Genomic DNA, 7,696 nt, shown 5'->3' on the forward strand with positions numbered 1-7,696 from the left:
CAGGGAGACAGCTCAGGGGGCAGGAGTGTATGAAGGGATGGACACTGGGAAGAGGTAACTATGGAGGAAGTGGGAGGGGAGCTGTTGCATTGTAGTAAACTGTGGTCAATGTCATGAGACAAAGTATATGTGAACTGCTGTATGGAAAGTGAATTTGCTCTATAAATCTTTACCCAAATCACAATAAAAAATAAAAAAAATGAGGGTCTAAAATCAGAAAGCCAGGGAGAGTTTGAGGGCATGAAAGGCGCCTCTGTATAATTTGGGGAGACACACATATGCCCAGAGTAAAATTCATGCTCAGAAAAGATATGTGGTAGTCATAAACTTTCATCTCATGCTGACCTCTAGGCTCATTGTAAGTCTGGCTAAGTGTTGACGGAATGCTCCAGCACAGAGCCAGTTGCAAAGTCTGCAAGAGATGTTTTTGTTTTTTCCTATTGGTTTTCTTTCCTTTTTCCTTTATTTTTAACTCCTTGTGTTCAAGGAAATTTCTATCAGAACACTGGCTTTATATAACCTAAAGGAACAGAGAGGGAGCTCTGGTAGTGCAGTGCCTAAGTCACTTGACTGCTAACCAGAAGGCTGGCGGTTCAAACCCACCAGCCACTCCTCGGAAGGAAGATGGGACAATCTACTTCCATAGTGATACTGCCTTGGAAACCCAAGGAGGGGTTGCTATGAGTCATGGCTGACTCGATGGCACATAACGACAACAACAACAACACAACAACAAAGGAACACAGACTTAAATCACACTCATCAAGAACCCAATCTTTGCACAAATAGTTTGAAAAAGTCACTAAACAAATTAACTACTACTGCCTACAACAATAAATAGGAAAGAGAAAAAGAAGCAAGCAAACCCCGAAGAAAGAGAAAAATATCTGATTTCCAGAGTTACTACATTATATTATTCAAAAGTATTATTTTAAACAACAATAATAAAATAATCACAAGGCATACAGAGAAACAGGGAAGGCTAAAGAAATAGGCAAATTCAAAGGCACAAAATAAAATGACAGAAACCATCCTTGAGGAAGTCCAGATGTTGGACTTACTAGATGTTGTGTTGTTGCTGTTACATGTCAAGTTGATTTTTGGCTCATAGCAATTCCATGTGACAGAGTAGAAACTGCCTCATAGGGTTTTCTAGGCTGTAATCTTTACAAAAGTAGGTTCTCAGGTCATTCTCCTAACGAAAGAACCCCAGAATACATGAAGCAAATGTTAATAGAACTGAAGGGAGAAATAATTCTGCAATAATAGTTAGGGACTTTAATACTGCACTTTCAATAATGGATAGAATATCTAGACAGAAGATCAGTAAGGAAATAGAGGAGCTGAACAACTCTACAAACCAACTTGATGTAACAAACTTTTATAAAACACTCCACCCAACAACAGCAAAATACACATTCTTCTCCAGTGCACAAGGATCATTCTCTAGGATAGTCCATATGCTAGGTTACAAAACAAATATCAATACATTTTAAAAGACTGAAATCATACAAAGTATGTTCTCCTACCACAGTGAAATGAAACTAGAAATTAATAAAAGGAAAAAATGTAAATGTCACAAATATGTAGAAATTAAACAGCACACTATTAAACAACCAATGCATCAAAGAAACTAGAAAATATTTAGAGATGAATAAAAATGAAAGCACAATATATCAAAACTTCTGGGATGCAGTGAAGGTAGTGTTCAAAGGAAAATTTATAGCTATAAATTCCTACATTCTTCTCAAACCAATCTACCGCGAACCAATAACCTAATCTTGTATCTTGAAGAGTTAGAAAAAGAAGAGCAAACAAGCCAAAAGCTACCAGAAGGTAGCATTAGAGCAGAAATGAATGAAGTAAGGAATAGAAAATGAAAGAGAATCAATGAAATTAAAAATTGGGTCTTTGAAAAGATCAACAAAATTTACAAATTTTTTGTGGGACTGACAAAAGAAAAAAGAGAAAGACACAAATAACTAACATCAGAATGAAAATGGGGATATTACTACCAATCTTTCAGACATAAAAAAGATGATAAGAGAATACTATAAAAAACTGGACCCCAATAAATTAGATAAACTAGATGAAAAGGAAAAATTCCTAGAAATACACAAATTACCTAAATTGACTCAAGAACAAATAGAAAATCAATTGACCTATAAGAAGTGTGAGATTGAATTAGTAATCAAAAACATTCAAACAAAGAAAAGTCTAGGAACAGATAGCTTCACTGGGTACTTCTACCAACCTTATAAAAAAAAATTAACACCAACCTTTCTCAAATTCTTCAGAAAAATAGAATAGGAGGGAACATTTCCTAATTCATTCTATAAGGTAGCATTCCTCTAATACCAAAGCAGGATAAAGACACCACAAGAACATAAAACTATAGACCAATATCCCTTATTAATATAGATATAAAAATCTTCCACAAAATACTAGAAAACACATCCAGCAGCATATTAAAAAGATTATACAACATGACCACATCCTGATTTATCTCAGGACTACAAGAGTGGTTCATCCTATGACAATCAATCAATATAATACACCACATTAACAGAACAAAGAAAATAAAACCACATTATTACCTCCATTGATACAGAAAAAGTATTTGAAAAACTCCTTCCACCACACTTCCATGATAAAAACACTCAACAAATTAGGTATAGAAGGAAAATTGCTTAACATGGTGAAGGGCATTCATGAAAAATCCACTGCTAGTATGCCTAAGGCACTTGACTGCTTACCAGAAGGCTGGCAGTTCAAACTCACCAGCCACTCCTCGAAAGGAAGATGGGGCAATCTACTTCCATAATGATACTGTCTCAGCAACCCAAGGAGGGGTCGCTATGAGTGGTCCGACTCGACAGCACATAACAACAACAACAACAACAACAACGGTATGATATTCAATGGTGAAAGACTGAAAGCTTCTCTTCTAAGATGAGAAACAAGGCAAAGATGCCCACTTTCACCATGCTATTCAACATTGTATTGAAAGTCCTAGCCAGAACAATTAGGCAAGAAAGAGAAATAAAAAGCATCCAAATCAGAAAGGAAGAAGCAAGACTATCTCTATTCACACATATGATCCTACATACAGAAAATCCCAAGAAAGGTATTAGAGTTAATAACCACATTCAGTAACATGGTGGGGTACAAAATCAATGCACAAAAAGCAATTGCTTTCTATACACTAGCAATGAAAAATCTGAAAAGGAAATTAAGAAAACAATGCCATTTACAATAGCATCTAAAGAAATAACCTACCTAGGAACAAATTAAACCAGGGAGGTAAAGGCTTGTACAATGAAAGCTATAGAACATTACTGAAAGAAATTAATAAAAGACGACCTAAATAAGTGGAAAGACATCTCGTGTTCATGGATTGGAAGACTTAATGCTGTTAAGATGCCAATACTACTGAAAGCAATCCATACATTTAATGCAATTCCTATCAATTCCAATGATCTTTTTTTGTAGAAATGGAAAAACTGATCCTAAAATTCACAAGGAATTTGCAAGGGGCCACAAATAGCTTAAATAATCTTCAAAAAGAAAAAGTAGGAGGATTCAAAGCTATAATATGGTACAGTGTGGCACTGGTATAAAGACAGACCTGTAGACTAACGGGATAAAATTAAACAGAAATAAATCCTTATGTTGATGAATGGGCAATCTACTTCCATAGAGATACTGCATTGGAAGCTCAAAGAGGGGTCGCTATGAGTCGGATCCGACCTGACGGCAGTGGGTTATGGCCAATAGGTTTTCAACAGCTCCATTTACTGGGGAAAGAATAATGGTTTGAACAAGTAGTGTTAGGATAATGGATGTTTACATGCAAAAGAATAAAGCTGGACCCATACCTCACATCAGATATGAAAATTAACTCAAAATGGATCAATAATCTAAATATAAAAACTTAAACCATAAGCCCTTAGAAGAAAAGAAGGTAGAATTTGTAAGTGATGAACTTGGATATCTGGCTGGTGAGATTTCTAAGCAAGATCTTAAAGGAGTTGAGTGGTTTCTCCATGCAAGTTATAGTAAAATGCAAGAAGAAAGAAATGGACTTAAAAATGAACTGTGCATAATGAAATTAGGATTAAAAGTTTGAAAAATTCTGTTGTACAAACAAAAGATGCATGTCTTACAATGTTCACTGAGGACATAGCCACATAATCAATTGTTAAAGAGGTTAAACCTGTGACTGATGGATCTAACCAACTGCCACAGCAGAAAACCCATCAGCTTAGTCTGAAGGGGACAGAGTAAGAACAAAGGGAAAGAACACTGTCTACCTCCTGCAATTTTGTAGGCAGAAAACACTATTGTCCTTCAAGAAAGGAAAAGAACCACCTCTGGAGCAGCTCAGAGATTGGTAGAACTGTTGGACGAAGCACAGGAAAAAGGACCTTCTTGGTTTCAAAGGGTGGGGCTGCAGCCTCCCGAGTTTCAGAGTCAGAACTTTGCCAATTCGGTTCCAAAGTGTGGAGTTGCCATTAAGGTGTGCCAGGGGGATAGGGCTGCTGCCCAAAGCTGAAGAGGAGTAGATGCCATGCTCAAGGGGCAGATTGTGCTTGCTGGGATCAAGGGGGTGGGGTTACCACTCAGATGGACTAGAAGAATGGCCACCCAAAGCCAAGAGAGTAGAGTTGCTGTCCCAGTGGGCCCAGAAGGTGGAGCTTAAGTCCAAGGCCAAGGGGCCTCCACCCAGAATTCAGAGGACTAACACTCAGACTCTGGAGGGTGAGTCCATTGCTCAGATGGTCTCAGAGAATAAAGAATTATTGTCAGGCCTTGAGAGCTCATGTAATTTGTTCTGTTGGGTTTTGGACTTTCTTAGTGTCCTTTGTTCCTTCTTTCTCTCCAATTTCTCTCACCTGTAATGCAAATGTCTACCTTGTGCCTGTTCCACCATTGTTGTTTGGAAGCATAACTTGCAGTTCACAGATGAAGAAGAATTTTGCTCCAGGATGGAATACACCTAGTGTCTCACCCATATTTGATTTAGATGAGTCAGAAGATGAGATTTTGGACTTTGGGATCCCAAGACTTTTGGGATGATGTGATGGGGTGAATGTGTTTTAATGTGGCAAGGACATGAATTTCAGGGGTCAAAGTGTGGAATTTTATGGATTGAATTGTGTCCCCTAAAAATATTTGCTGTAAATCCTAACCTCTATTCCCGTTTGTGAATGAGTTTTCTGTTATGTTAATGAGATGGGATCAGTGTAGAATGTATCTTGAGTTAATCTCTTATGAGATAAAAAGAGCAGATTAGGCAAACAGAGACAGGCAAGACAGATGCCAAGCACAGGAAGATTGCCCAGGTGCAGAAGCTCAAAAGAGACAAAGTCATTCCTCCAGAGCAGACAGAGTGAGAAAGCCTTCCCCTGGAGCTGGCACCTTGAATTCCGATGTCTAGCCTAAAGAGTGAAAAAATAAATTTCTGTTTGTTAAAGCCACCTACTTGTGATATTTATTATAGCATTATTAGATAACTAAGACACTCAATACTGAGTGTTTTTGCCATGCTACTTTCTGAAAAAAAAACCTCTGACGCGGGCAGAGCCTTCAGCCTTTTCTTGCCTCCTTCTCTGTGATAGCGCCTTCTCCCTCGTTGGTTTAATTTAAATTTGAAAGTTCCAACTTTCAATGTCTCCCAAATACACAATATGGTCAGTCTGTCTACCAGCTGGCACTTCCACTCAGGTGATACTGTGTACTAATCAATCTGTCCACCAGGGGTACAGTATCTTTTTTTCTATCACTCCCTTTTCTTCTCTGTTTCTGCAATCATATTTTCAGCCAGAAAACCCACACCCAGAGAGCTCTCTTTGGGACTGGGTGTTGCCCTTCATTTTTTGCCGGAAGCTTCCTTCCCTGCTCTACGGGGACTGCTTATATCTGAGCTGGCATACAGGATCAGTAAAGGCAGACTTTCCCCCATTTCAGGGGAAGGGGCTGGCATTCCCCCGAAGGACCTCTGGTAGATCTTGTTGGTGTCCAAGACCCAGTGGCCCTGTGGTGGCAGGGGGTGCAGTCTCCACTTACGTAACACACCTCCTGACTCCACTGTAGGGAACCTTCTGTGGGAGTTTTTATCAGTCCAGCAACCCACAGTTACCCGCTGGGGGAAGGGGAGTCACCCTCCCAACCTCCAGGGAGGTCTGCCTTGTTGCTATCATAGCCTACTCCACAGTTGGTTCTGTGTAGGCTGTGGTGAGCCTCTACTCAAAATGCCTGCTTCCTAGTACACAGCAGCCCCAGTCAGCCATCCTCAGCATTGATTGGTAGGGAGAGCACACAGACCTAAACTGATCCTCTGGTAGGTCTGTCCTGTTAGTTTCAGAGGCATGAGGTATGGGGTGCAGAGGGAAGCAGGTAGAGTGCTGACTATGAAAGCAGACTTCATTATTGGGCCCTTTTATATCAATTTGCAACAGCCTGACAACCAAAAAATACCAGGTGGAGTAGGGTGTGTTAGACATACTCCATGGAAGTCTGCCTTGTTACTATTAGATGTGTGCTGGCCCAATCCAACGGGACTCCTGGGGAGGTCTGCCTTGTTGCTTTCAGATCCCTCCTGGAGTATGTTGGCTGTGGATGTAGCTTCCACTTAAGATGCTTGCTTTCTAGCACACAGCAGCTTCAGTCAGCAGTCCTCAGCACCTACTGGAAGGGGAGCAAACAGATTTGAACTGACCCTCCGGAAGGTCTGTCCCGTTAGTTTCAGAGGTCTGAGCGAAGGGGTGTGCAGGGATGCAAGTGGAGTGCTGACTATGACAGCAGATTTCAACCCACAGGACTTTTGTAGCACTTCACAGTAGGCTAGTACCAATTCACTGACAGTGTCCAAGTTGGGGAGGTGCTGGCACACTCCAAACGGACCCTTGGAGAGTCTACCTTGTTGATTTTAGAGCAGAAGCTTGGGGACCTCATAGCAAAGGGTGTAGTGCTTAGGGAAACTTTTTCTGGGACATTTTCCCAATTCACAGAGGCCAGCCCCCCTACATGGCTTGGAGGAAGGGGAGGAATGGTGGGAGAAGTGGTTTTTCTACTGTATTTGACTTGCTGATTCGTTGATTCTTGCTGTCTAGTTTCCCACTGGTTTTCTCTGCTCCCCAAATCAGAGTCCCTCAAAGTTTCCTTACTGTATTTGTAGGAGAGGGTGGGAACAATGGTCTGTTTACACCATCTTCCCAGAATTCTATGTTTATTTTTTTCATGAGTAAAGTAATTTAGCACAAATAGAGGTGAAGGGGAATCAAAGGAAAAAAAAAATCTACTTTCATCTTGTTAGCTGGGAAAGCTCTTTAACATTTTGAGATATTCTAAGAATCTTAAATGAGGCAAGGAGTTGAAGAGTTGCAGAGATGAGCATAATCAGCTATGGAATATAGTTTGAGGAATATGTTCTAGAAAGAAATATAATGCCATGAAAAGGAAACTAAATAAAATGTTCAGGGTGGGCAAGAAAAAAATGGAAATCCAGGTTTTGTAAATTTCAGCTCAGTAATTCAGAAAAAGGTAAACAGCCTTCAGAGGATTATATGTATATATGTGTGTGTATATATGTATGGAGCTCTGGTAGCCTAGTGCCTAAGGCACTTGACTGCTAACCAGAAGGCTGGCAGTTCAAACCCACCAGCCACTCCTCAGAAGGAAGATGGGGCAATCT

Source organism: Orycteropus afer, unplaced genomic scaffold (genome assembly GCF_000298275.1).
Source record: "Orycteropus afer afer isolate SDZICR_OR568_19922 unplaced genomic scaffold, OryAfe1.0 scaffold00210, whole genome shotgun sequence".
Taxonomy (NCBI): Eukaryota; Metazoa; Chordata; class Mammalia; order Tubulidentata; family Orycteropodidae; genus Orycteropus; species Orycteropus afer.